Here is a 20,009-nt window from a genome sequence, read left to right as displayed (position 1 = left end):
CACCCAGGCAGCCAGTCCTGGGCTGTGGTCAGTCTCACTTCCCAGCTGTGGACCCGAGACACACGAATCTCTCTCGGCCTTGATTTCCACACTGAAAAGCAGCTCCGGGGGTAAAGACTGTGGAGCAGGTACCCTCCTGGCCCGGGGCTGGCGCTCGGGACTGGCTAGGGCTGAGCGGAGAGGCCAGGGAGGTCTGGGGAGGACTCGCCAGGACTCTACTCTGCAGCTTGGGAAGCATTCAGTCGTGTCTTGATGCATCGAATCGAGTTTCATTCTGCTGAAAACAAGTGTGCGCTGTTCAGCTGGACCTGGGGTGTTTTGGAGAGTGTGAGGGAGCCCTGGGGCGGAGGTCAAGCTGGCCCACGGCTGCCTGGTCCAGGTCACGGGCCTCAGTCTGCACACCTGTAAATGACACGCCAGACCCAGCGATCACTGAAGTTCGTTCCCACCGGGCAAAGAACCCTATGTTCCGAAACGAATTCATTTACAGAATCTTCACAGTCCCATTCCGGCTTTTCAAATGTGACAGGCAGCTTAGGAGGTACAAGGAAAATCTCTCTTAAGCAATTTCAAAACAAAACAAAGCAAGCTCCGGGCGCTGCCTCAGCACTGGATGTTTTCCACTTCTCACCCTGTTCACCTGCACGGAGAACAAAAACAAGAAACTTCCCCCACACCTCTTTTTTTTAATAACACACACATTGTCTTTCTACCTGGCTTTTCCTTCAGCTGGGCGCCAGCAAGGTGGATAAGATCTTTCGGGAACTTTTATAATGTCACATACGCATGCAAATTGGCAAAGTGTTTATAGCAGCAGGCACCACAACAGCGCCCTGAGGCTCCAATTAGTGAGAACGGCCCAGCAACCTAAGCAGCTCTGAGCACCGCGGATGCAGATGCCGGAGGGCAGCTCCGAGCGCGGAGCTGGGGGTTGATCCGGGGAAAGGACAGATGGTAGAGCACTCCGGGCTCCAGCATGGCTGCCACCTGGCCACACCATTCCATCTCCAGAGCCTCGGTTTCCGGTCTGCGCACTGCGAGGGTGCAGCCGTCCCATGTCACGGGCCCCAGGCGTGCTGGCTGCACTTACCGGGCTGGCTGACCACCCACCCAGCTCCACCTTCTATCACGTGGGCTCAGAGGCCAGCAAGCTACAGTCCAAAGGCCCCGTGCTAAATCAAGCCCACCAGCCACCGGCCCACATGCGCAGTGCCAGGCAGGGCCTTTATAGCTGGACAGACCTGGGGGGCAAGGCCTGGGTCACGCCCCACTCCACCACGTACTCGTTCTGTGACTCTGGGCAAAATCCTAGCCTTTCTTGAGTCTCACTTTCCTTATTTGTAAAACAGAGACAGCCAGACCCGTGTTTTAGTCACACCTACTTGGAATGCACCCGTCTCACTGGGCTGTTTGGGAGGTAAATGTTGATGGAGAACCACCACCGTGCCTGACGCGTCCTAAGTATTCAGTGGGTGCCGTCACTATTCAGTCACCATCTAGGACGGGTCCCAGGCTGTATTTGGGGGAGGGGGGTTAATAGGCAATGTGTGAAAAATGGGTTCTGGGGTCAGATTCATGAGGGAGGTGCTAAGTGAGGAAGGGAGCAAAGGTAGAGGAGGTCCCCTCCTACAGGACTCCTCAGGCCCCGGGACTTTCTGAAGGGGTTACAGGGCTCACTGTTTCCAGACTGATTTGTCCTCGGAACCCCCTCTGGTGGTGGGCCATTTGGGGACTACCGATCCATGAAATATTTTTCGGAAATCCTAATCAAGGGCTGAATGGGAGAAGAGGAATCTCCAAAAGAAGTACCGGGAGAGAGGGATGAAGAGCAGGGCTTCTGAGGAAGGAGTAAAGATAAAGGCCTTAGAGAGAAAGATATGGACACCGGTGTACACTGGAGCCGCTGGGACCCACCGTGAGGCACGGACACCCCGGGAGCTCCCGTTCACATTAGCGCATTTAGAATCTCTACACAAACCTTTCAGGGAGCCGGGCTGGACTGGCCCCACTTCACAGATGCCCACAGTCAGGCACTAACAGGCTACGCTGCCAGCCTAGGACCAAGGAACTAGCAGGTGACGCATCTGGGTCGCAAGCCCAGTTTCCCTAATGTCAAGTTCTAGAGTTTTCTGTGTGAGTGACAGGAAGGCTGATGTCGATTCTAGCAGGCCAATCATTCAAACTCCACTTAGCCTGAGGCAGTTCAATAATTAAGATCACTTTTGGCTTATTTTTGGCTTTAGATGTCACCTGGTTGTTTTCATTTGCAGTCTCCTTCCAACATTTACATTTGGAACACTGTAAGAATTTGCTCTATTGAGAAGCATAATTAGAACCTTACCAAAAACACTTCAAATGAGTCTTAGATTTAGTTGAATCAAATTTCCCCTTCTACCTCTCTTTCTCTCTTAACCCATCCCTACCAGTGGCCTTGGGTACCTGAGTCTCCCGGGCTCAGGTAACCCTCCTAGGGCTGTATGACCTCACCACAGAAATCGCTGAAGTCAGCCTGTTCCCTTCACAGTACCATAGGGAGAAGGAAAAATCCCAGGGGCCTGTAAATAGTGCAAGAAACAACACCCTACCCAACACTCTATTTAGCTCGGATGAAAAATGTACTCAGTGACAATGCAAAGTGCCCTGGGCAGCGACAGGAGGCAGCGATGTTCCTGTATCTCACTGCTTGTTGATTAATTACCAGGCTACACACAGAGCAACATGCACTGTGGAGTCTGGGGTGGAGCTGTGTGTGCCATGGGGTCGCTCCCTCTCTCCTGCTGCTTGTGCTGAACCAGAGAACCCTCCCGGCCAAGGGGTGAGAGGTGCCAGCAATAAACACTCCAGCCAGGTGGTGGAGACCAACCACGGACAGAGTGGCAGGCCACCTGTCACACCCAAGCTTCTCAAAGCCAGCTCTTACCACCTGGGGAGGCTCATGGAGAAAGGCCTTTCTCTCCTCTCTGTTTTGATGGCTGGCTTTTGTTTTTTGTTTTTGTTTCTACTGGGAAACCAAAAGGCTTGCCCTCCAGTCCCACACCCTGAGAGCGGGGTCTCTGTCCCTCCTAACTCAGTCACTCAAAGATCACTGATGAAGGCTTTGTTGTGTACATGTCACTGCGTGTGAGACCCTGGAAGAAGCTGAGGTCTGAGGGCTGCCCACCAGGAGCTCACAGGCTAGCTGAAGCGACAAGATCGTCCAACCAAGTAGAGGGAAGAAAGATAAGACGGGGTAACATCCTGGGGGGTTGTAGGGGACATTTGTCATTTGTGTCAGCTCTGTGGGCTGTCACTCTTCCGCAGTGCAGATGGTCCCCGAGGGGCTGGCTGTTACAAGTTCCTGTGTCCCTACCCCTAGCCGAGGACTGAATGAGGGAGCCAAGCCTTTCGGCAGAGGATGTGCATTCCGCGTGGGGACACACAGCAAAGACACCGAGGTTCAAGAGGGTTTAACTTCCCCCGGGTTACCGTGTGGGAGAACTGAACCTTGAAACCAGGTCTGTCTGGCCCTAAGCATATGCTCTTCCCCACGGTGTCACTTTAACCTCCAGGAAATGAAGGAAACAAGGATGAAGAAGTAGAATCCATCTTCTCTATCCATTCATCTGCTGATGGACAGTTAGGTTGCTCCCATATCTTGGCAATTGTAAATAGTGCTGCTCTGAACATTGTGGTGCATGTATTTTTTCGAATCAGCGTTTTTGTTTTTTGGATATATACCCAGGAGTGGAATTGCTGGGTTATATGGTAGATCTGTTTTTAGTTTTTTGAGAAACCTCCATACTGTTCTTCACAGTGGCAGCACCAATTTACATTCCCACCAACAGTGTACAAGGGTTTCCTTTTCTCCACACCCTCTCCAGCATTTACTGTTTGTAGATTTTTTTGATGATGGCCATTCTGACCAGTGTGAGGTGATATCTCATTGTGGTTTTGATTTGCATTTCTCTGATGATTAGTGATGTTGAGCATCTTCTCATATACCTGTTGGCCATCTGCATTTCCTCTTTGGAAAAATGTCTGTTCGGTTCTTCTGCCCATTTCCTAATCAAGTCGCTTGTTTTTTTGACATTGAGTTGTATGAGCTGTTTATATATGTTAACCCCTTATCGGTCATATCATTTGCAAATAAATATTTTCTCCCATTCAGTAGGTTGTCATTTCATTTTTTTTTTGTAGATGGTTTCCTTTGCTATTAAAAGCTTTTAAGTTTAATTAGGTCCCATTTGTTTATTTTTGCTTTAATTTCCTTTGCTTTAGGACAAGGATCCCCCAAAATATTGCTACGATTTACATCAAAGAGTGGTTTTGCCTATGTTTTCCTCTAGGAGTTTTATGATATCTGGTCTTACATTTAGGTCTTATCTATTTTGAGTTTATTTTTGTAGATGGTGTTAGAGAATATTCTAATTTACATGCAGCTGTCCAGTTTCCCAACACCACTTACTGACGAGACTATCTTTTCTCCATTGTAAATTTTTGCCTCCTTTGTTATAGATTAACTGACCATAAGTGCATGGGTTTATTTCTGGACTCTCTATTCTGTTCCATTGATCTATGTGTCTGTTTTGTGCCAGTACCATGCTGTTTTGATTCCTATAGCTTTGTAGTATAGTCTGAAGTCAGGGAGCATGACTCCTACAGCTCTGTTCTTCTTTCTCAAGATTGTTTTGGCTATTCAGGGTCTTTTGTGTTTCCATACAAATTTTAAAATTATTTGTTCTAGTTCTGTGAAAAATGCCATTGGTATTTTGATAGGTATTCCATTGAGTCCACACACACACACACACACACAATGGGAATACTACTCAGCCATTAAAAAAAAGAATGAAATTTTGGCATTTGCAGCAACATGGATGGACTTGAGGGCATTATGCTAAGTGAAGTAAGTCAGAGAAAGACAAATACTGTATGATACCACTTATATGTGGAATCTAAAAATACAACAAGCTAGTGAATATAAAAAAAAGAAGCAAACTCACAAATATAGAGAACAAACTAGTGGTTACTAGTGGAGAGAGGAAAGGGGAGGCAACCTGGGGGTAGGGAATTAAGAGGTACAAACTATTAGGTATAAAATAAGCTACAAGGATATATTGTACAACATGGAGAATATAACTGATGTTTTGTAATAACTATAAATGGAGTATAACCTTTAAAAAATGTGAATCACTACATTGTACACCTGTAACTCATATGATAGCGTATACCAACTATACTTCAATTAAAAAAACACTAAATTTAGTTTTTAAAAAGTGGAACCCAGAGTTTCCCATAGGAACCCCTCTGTGGAACTGCCAGTGCCAAAAGATGACCTGGAATATGTTATCATGAAACTTAGAGTGGGAAGAAATCATTTGAAAAGAAGGACCAAATCTAGCCCTCAGCCCCTGATATTGAGCAACAGACTGAGGGTAGAAACTGTGCCTTATTTCACTTTTCTCCCAAGTGCCTAGCCCTTATTTATCAAACAGTCTAATACCACACCATTATCTCCTTGGAACAGCAGAATGATTAAGAGCATGGGCTTTCAAGTTGGATAGGTGTAACCCCCTTCATTGAAAAAAGGTGGCTTTTTACATGGAAATAATTGAAAATGAACTCTACCTTACACCATCAAAAATCAGTAACAAATAGATTAAGAAAACAAATGTCAAGGCAAAATTTCAAAACTTTCAGAAGAACTACACAGCGAATACCTTAATGACCTTGGAATAGGATAAGATTTCTTAGTCAAGACACAAACATTGCTAATTATACAAGAAAAGATACATAAATATTGTAACAAAAAATTCGTTTGTCAAAAGAGTCTCCAATGAAAGCAAAAATACAAGATACAAACTTGAAGAAAATATTGGAAATATATACAGCCAATAAAAGATTAGTTTCAAAAGTATATAAAGTACTCCTACAAATAAGAAAAACCTCAACTCAGCATAAAAACGGGCAAAAACCATAAAGAAGCATTTCATAGAACAAGAAACACACAGGGAACCAGTCAATTTAGCCTGTGGACATGGAGGAGTTAGTGAAATAAAATGAAGCAACATTTTGGGTTGGCTTCAAGTTTTAAATAAAAGTTGCATTTCATATTTATTTTTTTTAAATAAACACACATGATCAATAAACCTATAAAGAGATGTTCACATCACCAATAATCAGGAAGAGGCAGATAACATTTTGTCCCCATGAAATGCTGGTTTACATCCATTTGGTTGACAAATCTAAGAAGTCTGACAATACCAAGTGTTGGATATTGACAGGGTCTCATACACATTGCTGGTGGAAACTGAAAAACCATGTAACATTATCTTGTAAGGTTGAATGCCTGCACACCCAGCAAATCTACTAGGTATTCACCTAATTTCTGTAAGGACATACCCAAGAGAAAATTTAGCACGTGTATTAGGAGACACATATACAAAAAATAATCACGGTTGAACTTATCAAGATAGCAAAACACTGGAAACAATCTCAATACCCACTGAAAGAAGAATGCATAAATAAATCATAGTATATTCATAAAATGTGATATTCTATGGCATGAAAACAAAAGAGCCACAGAGGCATTCTTCCACATGGATGAATCTATGTTGAACAACCTGATAGACTTTTTATAAAGTTCAAAAACTATGCAAAATTAAAACTAAACCTAAGCTAAGCTAAATAATATGCCATTTAGGCACTTATTGCCATTTAAAAAAAAAACACTTTCTAAAAGAGGCAGGGGAGGGCTTCCCTGGTGGTGTAGTGGTTAAGAATCCACCTGCCAATGCAGGGGAAACGGGTTCGAGCCCTGGTCCGGGAAGATCCCACATGCTGCGGAGCAACTAAGCCCGTGCGCCACAACTACTGAGCTTGCGCTCTAGAGCCCGCACGCCACAACTACTGAGCCCGTGTGCCACAACTACTGAAGCCCGCGTGCCTAGAGCCTGTGCTCTGCAACAAGAGAAGCCACCGCAATGAGAAGTCGGCGCACTGCAACGAAGAGCAGCCCCCGCTCGCCGCAACTAGAGAAAGCCCACGCGCAGCAACAAAGACCCAATGCAGCCAAAAATAAAATAAATTAAAAATAAAATAAATAAATTTTTTTAAAAATTAAGAAAAAAAAAGAGGCAGGGAAATGGTAAACACAGCATTCATGGTAGTGGTTATCCCTGGGAGGAGACAGGGATGGGAAAGAAGAAAACACAAAGGCAACTGTACATTATTGGTGATATTCTAGCCTTGCTTTGGGCAGGGGGCAGTCAGATGTATTTATTATATTATTCAGCAGGCATACATGCATAAAATAAAGCAAAATAAAAGATGGCCTTCAGTGGACCAAAGGTGTTAATGTGTCATGAACCAAAGATTATGATTAATCCAATTCTGTGAAACTAAGATCCAGTCAATCAATCAATAGGAAATCCTGGGTACATTACACGCTACTTATATGGGCCAGATTAAGTTGCTTTAATACATCTTAATCTCAGCCTTCTTGACTGTTGTATAAAACCATGAGCTATTATAAAGATTAACTGAGTAATAAATGGGAGCTAATATACTTTTTATAATAGCTTTATTGAGACATAACTCACATCCCATACAATTCACCCATTTGAAGTCTACAATTCAGTGGTTTTTAGTGTATTCAGAGTTGTGTAACCATCACCACAATCAATCTAAGAACCTTTTCACCACTCCAAAAAGAAACCCTGTACCCATTAGCAGTGATCCCCCCATGTCCCCCCATACCCCGCTACCCAGCCCTAGGCAACCACTAATCTACTTTCTGTCTCTATGGATTTGTCTGTTCTGGACATTTCATATAACAGGTAAAGGCAATCATATAATGTGTGGTCTTTTGTGATGGGAACCAATTTTTTTCCCCTTTCCCAGAAATTCTTACAGTGGAGCTGTGTGAATCCCTGTTGGCTGCTCATATTAATATCAGCTGTAATCAGGACCATCAACATAGTTTTCTTTTAAACAACTGAGTACTATCTAGCATCAAAACACTGCAATATGTTGTCTTATTCACACAAGTCTAACAACACCCTGTGAGGGAGGTGTACAGAAGCCAAGCTCCTTGGTCACACGGGTAGTTACTGGTTCAAAGCAGAGACCCATACCCACGTCTGTCTCTGGAGCCCAGGATCTTAACCACTACCTGATAATGCCTCTATATATGACGAAATGCTATTCTTCGGGGGTGGAAGGGAGTGTAATCAGCATCATTGTAATACAATGACTTTTTCTGTTCTGGAGAAGCTCACTTGCAGTTTCCACTGGGATGGAGTAGGGTTAAGGGCTTGAGGTATTCTTTATCTGACTAAAGTGATATCCAATATCGAACTTTTTCCTAGAAAAACTTACCTGTGGGAAGAGTGAAAATTATCACTCAGGAGAACACGTGCCAATGAATGAGTAGGAGACTGCTGACTTAAGGGGTGGTAAAACAGAGAGCTCGCTAAGTCCTTAATTACTGCTGTTAAGGATGAACCTTCCTGTTCTGACGTCCCTGTGGGGACCAAGTCAGAGAAACAGGAGCTGGTATTTTATGGGCATTGGGACAGATTTTCTCTACTGTCCAGCAGCAACCACTGCATATTGGAAGTAAATGACAGATAACAAGGAAATGAGGAGGGGGGACCAGTGAAACCTAATTTGACTTAACACATGTATTTAAACTACTGGGAATATTGTTACTCTGCTAGGCCATGGACATTCCAGAATTTCTATAAAGGAGGGTCAGTGTTTTAGTTGGAAGAAGGCAGTCAGGAGGGCATTTTGACACTAGTTTTACAAAGCAGATAACACTGTACTTACTTTGATTACATATTTATTTGGAGGAAGGGCTGTTGCTTTTGGAAATTTACCTTCCCACAGAAAGACACAAAATTCATGGCCCCTTTTTTTAGTTTTTTAAGGAACCTCCATACTGTTCTCCATAGTGGCTGTATCAATTTACATTCCCACCAAAAGTGAAAGAGGGTTCCCTTTTCTCCACATCCTCTCCAGTATTTGTTTGTAGATTTTTTGATGGTGGCCATTCTGACCGGTGTGAGGTGATAGCTCATTGTAGTTTTGATTTGCATTTCTCTCATGATTAGTGATGTTGAGCATCCTTTCATGTGTTTGTTGGCAATCTATATATCTTCTTTGGAGAAACGTCTATTTAGGTCTTCTGCCCATTTTTGGATTGGGTTGTTTCTTTTTTTGATATTGAGTTGCATGAGCTGCTTATATATTTTGGAGACTAATCCTTTGTCAGTTGCTTTGTTTGCAAATATTTTCTCCCATTCTGAGGGTTGTCTTTTCATCTTGTTTATGGTTTCCCTTGCTGTGCAAAAGCTGGCATATACCCTGAGAAAACCATAATTCAAAAAGAGTCATGTACCACAATGTTCATTGCAGCACTATTTACAATAGCCAAGACATGGAAGCAACCTAAGTGTCCATCGACATATGAATGGATAAAGAAGATGTGGCACATATATACAATGGAATATTATTCAGCCATAAAAAGAAATGAAATTGAGTTATCTGTAGTGAGGTGGATGGACCTAGAGTCTGTCATACAGAGTGAAGTCAGAAAGAGAAAAACAAATACCATATGCTAACACATATATATGGAATCTAAAAAAAAAATGGGGGCTTCCTTGGTGGCGCAGTGGCTAAGAATCTGCCTGCCAATGCAGGGGACACGGGTTCGAGCCCTGGTCCGGAAAGATCCCACATGCCGCGGAGCAACTAAGCCCATGCGCCACAACTACTGAGCCCGCGTGACACAACTACTGAAGCCCGCGTGCCTAGCGCTCGTGCTCCGCAACAAGAGAAGCCACCGCAATGAGAAGCCCGCGTACCGCAATGAAGAATCACCTCTGCTCACCACAACTAGAGAAAAGCCTGCGCGCAGCAACAAAGACTCAATGCAGCCAAAAATAAAATAAATTAAATAAATTAAAGTAACATTTAAAAAAAAGTTTCCTCCTTTAAAAAAAAAATTGGTTCTGATGAACCTAGGGGCAGGACAGGAATAAAGACACAGACGTAGAGAATGGACCTGAGGACACAGGGAGGGGCAAGGGTAAGCTGGGATGAAGTGAGAGAGTGGCATGGACATATATACACTACCAAATGTAAAACCGATAGCTAGTGGGCAGCAGCTGCATAGCACAGGGAGATCAGCTCGGTGCTTTGTGACCACCTAGAGGGGTGGGATAGGGAGGGTGGGAGGGAGACGCAAGAGGGAGGGGATATGGGGATATATGTATTCGTATAGCTGATTCACTTTGTTATACAGCAGAAACTAACACAACATTGTAAAGCAATTATCCTCCAATAAAGATGTTAAAAAAAAAAGAATTCAAGGCCCCTTCTTCCTTACTTAGCCTCAAGGGAGCTTAACAGGGCCTGATTAAGCAAGGAAAGTCATCAAACTTTCTTGGACAGCTCAGAAATCCCTGGGGTTGAGTTGAGTTTTCGGTGAAGGGTTCATGTTGGTGTCAAACCAGTTCCCACCATCTTGTCACCGTGCACACTGACAGCCAGGGGACACGCACTCAGGTCTGAGACCTGAAGAAAGAAACACCTGGCTGTGATTACCTGCAACTATACAGTTAACTTTTTATTAAATAGTTTCATGATCTGTTTCTAGGAGCGCGGGGACTTCAAAAGGAGCCCAGGCTCTAAGGGTCCACCTTTCTGTGTCTGTCCTCGGGCCTGGCCTCCTTCCTACTATCTACCACAGAGGCTTCTAGCTTTTTCCTCTTTGCTGAGCACCCAGGATTCCTTTTTCTTTTTCCCCGTACAAGTGGACAGTAAGGCACTGAGTCATGTGACAATTTCAGCCCAACATGGCATGGTGATTCTCAGTCTGCCCCAAATCCCAACTACAGGGAAGACAGACCTGACTTCATACCTGACTTAATCAGGGGAACATTCCTCCCACTCAGAGAAAAAATAAAATAGTCTTGGAAGGAATCAGACTCTAAGTTGGCTAGTTCCCGACAATAAGAGAAAAGTCACTAGTGGCTGGTGTGTGTATATGAAGGGCTCAAGTTGCCTCAGTTTATTCTTACCTGGAGCAGGTTTGGCCAGAGGCTGGGTGGTAATTTAAAGCAATAAAGATGGAGACTATGAAAGAATTATATTAAATCTGGGGTGACCCAGAGCTTTTTTTCCAAAACTCACTAGTATTGATACATAAGCCCCAAGAGGGCACGGATTTTGTTGTGTGGAACTTACAAGGTTCTCAATAAAAAATTATTACATGAATGCATGAAAGCCGATAGGGACTAATGCCGTGGATGATGGATAAACCCATTTCCATCTGCTGATAGGATTTAGAGCATGGAGAGAAGCCTTCCACGCCAGGGAGGCGTCTGCATCCATCACTACCAGCACCAAGCCACCCCTACAGCCACCACGAGTACTGCTAAGTACACTAATTGCTATCATTGTCTGTTCTACACCAGATATCATACTAGGCAATTTACATTGACACTCACATTTAAGCTGAACTTCCCAATAACCCTGTGAGGTAGGTATCACCATTCCCATTTTATAGATAAGGAAACTAAAGCTCACAGAAGTAACCTGTTCACAGTCTCACGGTTAATAAACAGCAAAGTAAGGATTTTAATGTAGATCTGACTGACCCCAAAGCTCATTATTTTTTTTACTACACTACCAAGAAGTAAGGGGGAAAGTGAGGCCTATTTGTGTGTTGTTATTAAAAAGGGATAGATGCAAGAGGGAGGGGATAAGACACAAGAGGGAGGAGATACGGGGATGTATGTGTATGTGTAGCTGATTCACTTTGTTATACAGCAGAAACTAACACACCATTGTAAAGCAATTAGACTCCAATAAAGATGTTAAAAAAAGAGAAAAAAAGGGAAACCATGTGCCTTGCCATGAGAAAAAAAAGAAATCATCCCCAGTCAACTCCAACATGAGTCAATCATTTCCATGTTAATGTTATTATTTATGGCATTGGTGCTGTGGGTTACTATTATATTCTTCTAGAATCCATCTCAAGTTTGTAATACATGATCAGACGTGTATGGGTTCTCACTAATTTCTATACAGGGTCAGGCAAAGAGGAGTCATGCCTTCTGGTGCATGCTCTATCATACTTAGAAGAATGTTAGTCGCTGTGCAGAAAGGTCAAGAATCTGACACTTAGAGACTATTTAAACAGTTCCTTGATGCAACATACTTATTAATTGATTATTGTGAAAGATTATGAACCACATTATGCCACCCCTGGAAATGATATATCATTTCACCATATAATTACCAAATTACATTATAATACATGAATCAGGCATTATCAATGCATCCAATGATTTACAGAGCCAAATGTCAGTCTTCTAGAAAAGAGATGACATGGCATGGTAGATAGGCATCCAATATAAAAACGGCAGGTGGTCTCCTTGGTCTGCTAAATATCAGAGAGACTAGAAATCTGCACCAGATGTTGATACAAAAATGAATACGACCCTCACCACTTAGTGAAAGAGAGAAGGCAGAACTGGGATGACAGGGGCTAATGCGGAAAAGATGAAAACAACCTTTTCTCAATCTCCTCTCCTGGCTCTAGGCTAAGCTCTCAAAAATCCATGTCAATGGACCCGTAGTTCCTTAACTAATTAATAAGTTAATGCAGTTTTTAAAAAACCACCTTGACCCACATTTTCCTCCATCTAGTGACCTCTCAGATCACCTTTCCAGCAAAATTCTTCAAGAGTTGTTCATATGAACTTTCTCTTCTCCAGTTCTCTCTCAAACCACTGAAACTGCTCTGAACATGTCACCAGTGACCTCTGAGCTGTCAGATGCAATGGTCAACCCTGTCCTTGACCTCCCAGTTATACCTGATAGTCAATCACCCTCTCCTCCAAGAAACACTTCACTTCCAGAATACCAGTCTCACTTCCTTTTTTCAGTCTCCTCAGCATCTTCCTAATTCCTTCAACCCCTTGAAGCTGGAGACCCCCAAGTTTCAGTCCTTGGAATGCTTTTGTTCTCTAGGCGATCTTACCCAGTCCTTCCTGTTCAAATACAGTCTAAGTATCAACAGCCTCACATTCATAACTACAAGTCTGACCACTCCCTGAATGCTGGACTGACTCACCTTCTGCCCACTCTACATCTCCATTTGGATATCGAATAGGCATTTCAAACCTTACTTGTCCCAAACTGAACTTCTGATTCTCCCTACCTGCCAAATCTACTTCACTGATAATCATCTTAACTCAGCTGATGCAACTCCATTCTCCTGATTGTTCTAGCCAAATACCTTAGTGCCTTCCTCGACAATTCCATTTCTCCTACATGTCTTAGGAAATCCCATTGGCTCCACCATAAACATATTTCCTGATTCTAAGCACCCCTCTGCATTTCATAGCTGCTGCCCCAGTTGAAGCCATGACTATCTTTTATTTTTAATTTATTTATTTTATTTATTTTTGGCTGCGTTGGGTCTTCGTTGCTGCACGCGGGCTTTCTCTAGTTGCAGTGAGCGGGGGCTACTCTTCGTTGCGGTGCGTGGGCTTCTCATTGTGGTGTCTTCTCTTATTGCGGAGCACGGGCTCTAGGTGCGTGGGCTTCAGTAGTTGTGGCACACAGGCTCAGTAGTTGTGGCTCGCGGGCTCTAGAGCGCAGGCTCAGTAGTTGTGGCGCACGGGCTTAGTTACTCCGCGGCATGTGGGATCTTCCCGGACCAGGGCTTGAACCCGTGTCCCCTGCATTGGCAGGCAGACTTAACCACTGCGCCACCAGGGAAGTCCGTGGAGGGAGTGAATCTTGAAGAGCAGGTAAGAATTAACCAGGCAGGTGACAATGGAAGAGGATTCTGGGCAGAGGAAGTGGCAACTGGACACCACTCGAGGCCTGAGAGAACTCGGCAGATTCAGTAACTTACAAGTAGTTCTACATGACTCTGAAGCACCCTCCCCATTAATATTCATGTCCTTTCAAGGATCTCTTGCAAAGCGGGACCCCTTCATCCTGGGGTTATCAAGCCATTGCTCGACTTGTTCTAGGGAGAGTCTTGAAGTCTGAGTTGGCTAATTGCTCCCCGGCTTAACAGGTCCCACCTGAGGACCAGAAGCTGGGGGTGGCGGGAAAGGTAGGAGGCGGAGGTCGAAGAGGAGAGAGGAGCTCTCAGATTGATCCCGTGAGTTCATTACCCTGGAAAGGTGGGTGCAGGAGAGCCACGTCCGTTGCCCGTGCGACTCAGCAGCCTCAGCATGGCAGCCACGCCGAGTCGGCTGAAGGAAGCAGAGCTCCACAAGGCCTGATGAGAGAGGCTGTAAAGCGCTCACTGACACACACCGCAGAACCATCCACGGTCCCAGCAAGATGCTTCAAAACCAGGCCCAGAACTAATACAGAAAGAGGGCGTCTTGATCCCAGTTCACAGTGCATGTGGGCAGGCCACGCAGCGCCTGCCAGGAGGCCTTAGTTCCACGCAAACTGGGAAGCTAAGTCCCACTGCACGTGCGGCCCATCAGTAGCGGTCCACCGGCTCCCACAGGCTCTGGGATTTAGATCCTCAGCCTCCACAATGAGGCCGCATCACGCTTCCCTTGCTTCTCCCACTGAAGCATCCCCAAGTGCTTTCCCAGGGAGGGTTCTCTGTCCCATTAGGTGGGTGAGGCTCAGAGAAGCCAAGTCAGTTCCTGAGGAACTGAGACCCAGACCTCCCAGCCTAGCGTGGCTATTGGATGGCGCACTCCCAGAGACGCAGAGGACAGCAGAGGCCATGGTGCCAGCCTTCCTGCGTGGGAACTGAGGCAGACAAAGGAGACAGGCAGGCAGGTGTGGGGCGCTGCAGATCCATCAGCAGAGCAGGAAGAACAACTCAGAGCACACGCCCCCCCCCCAGGGGGCGTCAGTGGCATTTCTTTGTAAATGAACGACATTTAGTGGTAGCTAGTAGGGCAAGTAGGTTAGTCGCTGTCTAATCATAAAATGCTGGAGTTGGAAGGGGCCCTGGGAGACGTCAATCCGATTTCTTTTGTTTTCTGGTGAGGAAACAGATTCAGAAAGACTAAGTCGCTGCTCAAGGTCACACAGCTGACTCAGGCCAGAGCGAGGACAGGGGCCTGTGCATCTTCAGCATCGACCTCGTGCTCTTTCCAATGCCAGACATTCTTACAATAATTACCTGTTCTCTGATGGCAACTTGAAACAAGGTAAACGTCAGCCAGCTTCTCCCCTCTGCTTTCCTGCCATCAGAACAGAAATGGCGTGGAGAAACCAGGAGTGAAGGGGTGGTGTGCCCTGCTCAGACTTGTAACCTAGGACTCAAAACCCCCTGAATCTTCCACTCATTTGGTCTTGGAGCCAAAATTAGCACAGTCATGGGAAGAAAGGCTGGGAAATCTCAGAGCGGTTCTTGGACAGCCAGCTTCTGGGAGCTGGTGAACCTGCTCTCACCAATGTGGCCAGGCCCACTCCGGGGCAGGGCGCTAAGGGAGACGTGTCTGGGACAGTGTTCTCAGGCTTCCTGCCTGGGCCTTCCACGATCATGGCTCTGGGCAGAGGCGGCAGCTGCCAGCGGGAGGCTCTCCCATCACTCCCCCACCAGGTGTTCTTCCCAGCAACCACAGCAGCTTGGCAGGGAGAGCCACCACGGGGTGCTGGGCGGGCAAAGAGGTGCAGCTCTCTCTCCTCTGCCATCCAGGTGTCCACAGATGGCTTATGGATCTGCCCCTCCCTTAACAAATAAACAGGCCTTTTACAGGCTGAGTAATCCCACACGGGATAAGCCAGACTGTCAGTTATCCAGCTTTCCCAGACAGGGTCTAACCTCCCTAGTCCCGGATCACAGAGCCAGGCCCAATTCCCGTAAGGAGCAGTGTTTCTAGAAGGCTGGCCATGCTGGGGGCAGCGGCGAGGCTGCAAGTCCCCCCCATGCAGTCACAGGGAGCCAGGTAGTCCCGGGAGCCGCCACTCGTCCTTTAGACCCCCGCCACCCGCCCGCGGCGGCAAACGTCCCCTGCAGTTCCCCCAGTCTGCGCGCTTGTGCTTCTACGCAGCTGCTGCCCATCCTCCCGTTCAGCCCCGCGAGAGCAGAGAGTGACACGCGGACAAGACGGCTGCAGGAAGGAAAACGCCCCCTTGCTGAGAACGGCCTCGGCCCCAGACCTCTCCACCCTTCTCCTGACAGCCTTCTAGCCTCAGGAAAACAGGCCAGGAGGCAGGCTCTTGGGCCATTTTCCTCTTTCTTCTGATTCCCGTCCAGTGCCTGGCCTCTGAGTGAGAGGGGCAGTCTGGCCGGGTCCTGACAGGTGAAGAAGGGGACCGGCAGCGGGACAAAGGCCAGGTTAGGAGCTAAGTCCTTGAGCCCAGCGGTCACCTGTGCCACCTATGAGAGAGAGAGCCCGTGGAGCACTAGACCAGGAATCAGATGTCCTGGGGTCACTTGCTTAGATGTCACTTACCTTTCTGAACCTCAGTTTCCTCATCTGCAAAATGGGGACAGGAACACCTCCCCTCCCCCCCTCACCTAACTATGAGAATTTAGTGAGTCTGAATAAAGGAAAGCTTGAACACGCTGGGGAGGGCTCCACTCCCACGCCAGATCCGTCCTCACCTTGTTCCTGTGGGCAGTCGCTTCCAGACACTGCTGAGTGACAAGTGGGCTCCCACCCGATGGAGGGTAGACGAGGTGGGCCCTGGGGTTCCCATTTGCCCTCCTTCCTTCCTACACATATTCTACAAGTGTAGTACCAGGCACTGTTCAAAGGCGCAACAGACAAAATCCCTAACGTCAAGGGGGCGGGCAGCAGAACTAACGTCCCTGATGCCAACGGCCTGATTCAGGAGAGATACACTTTGGGACAACACACCGTCTCAGGCTTCAACAAGCCCCTGATTGATAAATACCAGTAATGACGGGAGAGCTTTCTGGATCTTTCAGGCCCAAACACCAGCTGAGAAGCTGGGGAAACCAGCAATCCAACTCTCTGCGAGTGGTCGCCCACCTCCCACCTTCTGACTGCACACAAGCCTGGTTTTCAGCGCCGGGTCACGCTGGGGTGAGCCGTCAATCTGGGCGCTGGAGCTGCTCACCTCTGACTTAGTCACAACCTCCAGGTTTGTTAACTCCCAAGCGATGAATTGGCACTTTTCACCGAGGGATGACTATTGGACCCTTGAAAGCCTCATTAAGCTCCGTGACTTAATGACTCTCCTGTTTAATGGCAGCAAAAGCCGTTTAAGTGGCCACAGCTGCCAGGAACTGGGGGAAAAGAGTGAAACTTTGCGAGCAGGTCGGGAGCAGCGGCAGTGATTCCCGGCCCGCCGCCCCTCCCCCGCCCTGATCTAGGCCTGTTTTGACAGCTCCCGGAGCCGGTCCCGCGGGAGAGCAGCGGGGCTGCTCCTTTCCCTCTCCGCAGCGCTCTCCTCCAGCCCATCTTGTGCCGCAGGGGGAAGGAAGAACAATCAAGCATTGTCTTGCTCAGGCCCGGTGTGTCAGGGCCTCCTGGAATAAATGTTATTTGCCTGGGAGGGGAACTGGCGGGGAGACAGCTCCCAGAGTAGGGTCAGGGCTGCGGAGGAGGAGACAGGACGGCGGTGATGCTTGGGTTTGGTTTTATTGTGAGTTTAATCTTTTTCTCCCTTAGTTCTGCACATTTCCCCCGCTTCCCCACCCAGAACAGGCCATTAAGCAGGAAGCCAGTGCTGTACAGGGGCTCTGCTAAGAAGAAACAAAAGGGATTTTCTGCGGCGTGTGCCCCTGGTCACTCCCTGCCCAGCTCCGGGTGAGCAAAGGGTGTGCATCCTGGGGACTCTCGAAGGCTGCAAAGAACATCACGGAGTGGCCCATCTGCCACGGCAGCCCCCTCGGCACCCAGATGTGGTCTACGGCTCTGTCCCTAAACTCCTCAGCAAGTACTGCCAGGGCAGCAGCCCCCCCTGTGGGTCTGGGGAGACTGGGGCCCCAGATATCAGAGGCGGTCAGCATTTGTTGAATTCCTATTCAACAAATGCATCTCCCTTCTCCTTCGTGTCTTTTGCCCCTGGAAAGCCTCGTGCCTCTCCAGAATAAAGAACTCAAGACCAACCATTTAATATGAGACAGACATCTGAGGGGCCGCTCCAGAAAGGCCAAGCCCCCTGGCCGTCTCAGGAGAAGGAGGGGGTAGGAGACACAGGGCCGTGATGCCTGTGACAGCCACCGAGCCCTGGGGCAGCCAAGGGGCACGCTGCTGTGCGGTCAGAAGTCCCCCTTTCCTGACCACGAACCTTTCCTTCATCCTTAAAATCCGATCTGAGAACAAGCTACCTACCCAACAGCCATGACAATAGCTATCGATGATTAAGTGCATACTGTATATCGGGCGTTGTGCTAAGCGCATTAAGTATATCATCTCATTTAACAGAAGGATACCTGTTCAGTCCAATTCCATAGGTTAGAAATGAAGCTTGGAGAGGGTTCGGAACTGGTCCAAGCTTACACAGTTACTAAGAAGGCTTCAAACCCACCTCTATCTGCCCCCAAAGTCCTAACCGCTCAGAGGCCCTTCCCAGAAGTGGGGATGGATTTGGAAGACTCTCCCACGGCCCTGTGCCACTTCCCCCTGTCAGCCAGGACACACCTTTGCCAAGGAGGGTGCACTCTAGGACCGTGGCTCTTTGGGCCATCCTGCCACCTTCATGCACTGGGGATCCTTTGTTCCCAGAGGGCAGAGCCCCTGTCTGTGTACTTTACTCAATTATTTTTGTATACAAAATAGTTCAGTGCCTTGCTCAGTGCCATGTACAATTAGAGATTTAATACACGCTTTTTAAGGGTGATAAGGATCTCACCAGCCCAGCCAGCGAAATAAACATTGCGCCCCCCCCACCTCTCTCAAGGAGAAACAAAGAGCCAGAGAAGGCTGAGCCACCCCGGGCACTCAGCACGGTGCTGGAAAGCATAGGCGTGTGAGTCCAGACCTGGCTCACACGCTAGCCAGCTGACCTTGGGAAGCCAAGGTTCTTCAAATGTGGGGGAAGGTCACAACGCAAACACAATAACCTTACAGGTAATCGTGAAGATTCGGGGAGAACGTGCTCACAAAGCTCCTAGCAGTCTTACCTGGCAGAGCAGGTGTTCAATGTTGGTTTCCTTACTCAGTGCATCTTCTTTCTTTCAATGGAGCTCTCATCATGAAAGAATCTTGAGTCACCTCTGCCTTGGGGACATTCCCATCACCAACCACTGCTGGCACTCTCAGTGCCTCAGTTTCTGCATCTGTAAAATGGCAAGGAACAGATGACTGAATATACATTAAGTCCTTAGAATGGTGCCTAGTACATAGTAGTTATTAAATAATTACAGGTATTTTATAAACGTTGTTGTTACTGTTAGTCTCTCTCAAAGTTTTGTGAGGAATACATGAGATGACGTATGTGAAAACATGTTATAACCTGCAAGGATGAGCACGCGTACACACTGAGAGGGTGAGAGGGGAAAAGACCTGGCCTCAGACATGTATTTGAACAGTTTCAAAACCCTCATCATGAAACACCGAACCACTCCTCCAAAAAAGCAGTCATTCACCTTCTGGTTTTTGTTCGTTTGTTCTATTTCAATTTAGACCAGATCTTTCACGTTATGTATCTAACTGTTTGCATTTCATTTAGGTATCCTCCATCACCGCATACCATGGGCAACGTTAAAGAAGCAGCACCTGGTCTAAGCAGTCCTTGGATGTCTTAGTGTGTATTCTCTATACAGTTAAGCTCTGTCTCTCCCTCTCAGGTAATCCAGGCAGGCAAGCCACCCAGTGAGGGGGAGTTGCTGCTAGCGGATTAATGGCTGAAAGCCCACTAATACCACTCCTCAAGGGCTCGTAGCAAAAGCTCCTGGGCCCACATTTGGCCAGGTTTAGAGTGTGTCTGTTCAATTAGCCAAACAAGAGTCACTGAGTGCGACTTTGTGCCCAGCACCGTGATAGAAACCACGGGGTACGTAAAGGAAGTGCCTATGCCATGGGCCCTGCCCTTATGAAGATCACCTGACT

General features: G+C 47.0%; 1 long non-coding RNA gene across 3 annotated transcripts in view; it reads right to left on the bottom strand.

Moving 5' to 3' along the window:
• Positions 1–20,009, bottom strand: part of LOC309667630 — a 101,185-nt gene that overhangs the window by 76,388 nt on the left and 4,788 nt on the right. For all 3 annotated transcript variants that reach the window (XR_014267859.1, XR_014267860.1, XR_014267861.1), the window contains one exon: positions 19,082–19,237. This is a non-coding gene — a long non-coding RNA (uncharacterized lncRNA). The remainder of the gene's footprint in view (positions 1–19,081; positions 19,238–20,009) is intronic.

Source organism: Balaenoptera physalus (genome assembly GCF_965194825.1).
Source record: "Balaenoptera physalus genome assembly, chromosome: 10".
Classification (NCBI taxonomy): Eukaryota; Metazoa; Chordata; class Mammalia; order Artiodactyla; family Balaenopteridae; genus Balaenoptera; species Balaenoptera physalus.
This window is presented reverse-complemented; position numbering and strand designations above follow the sequence as displayed.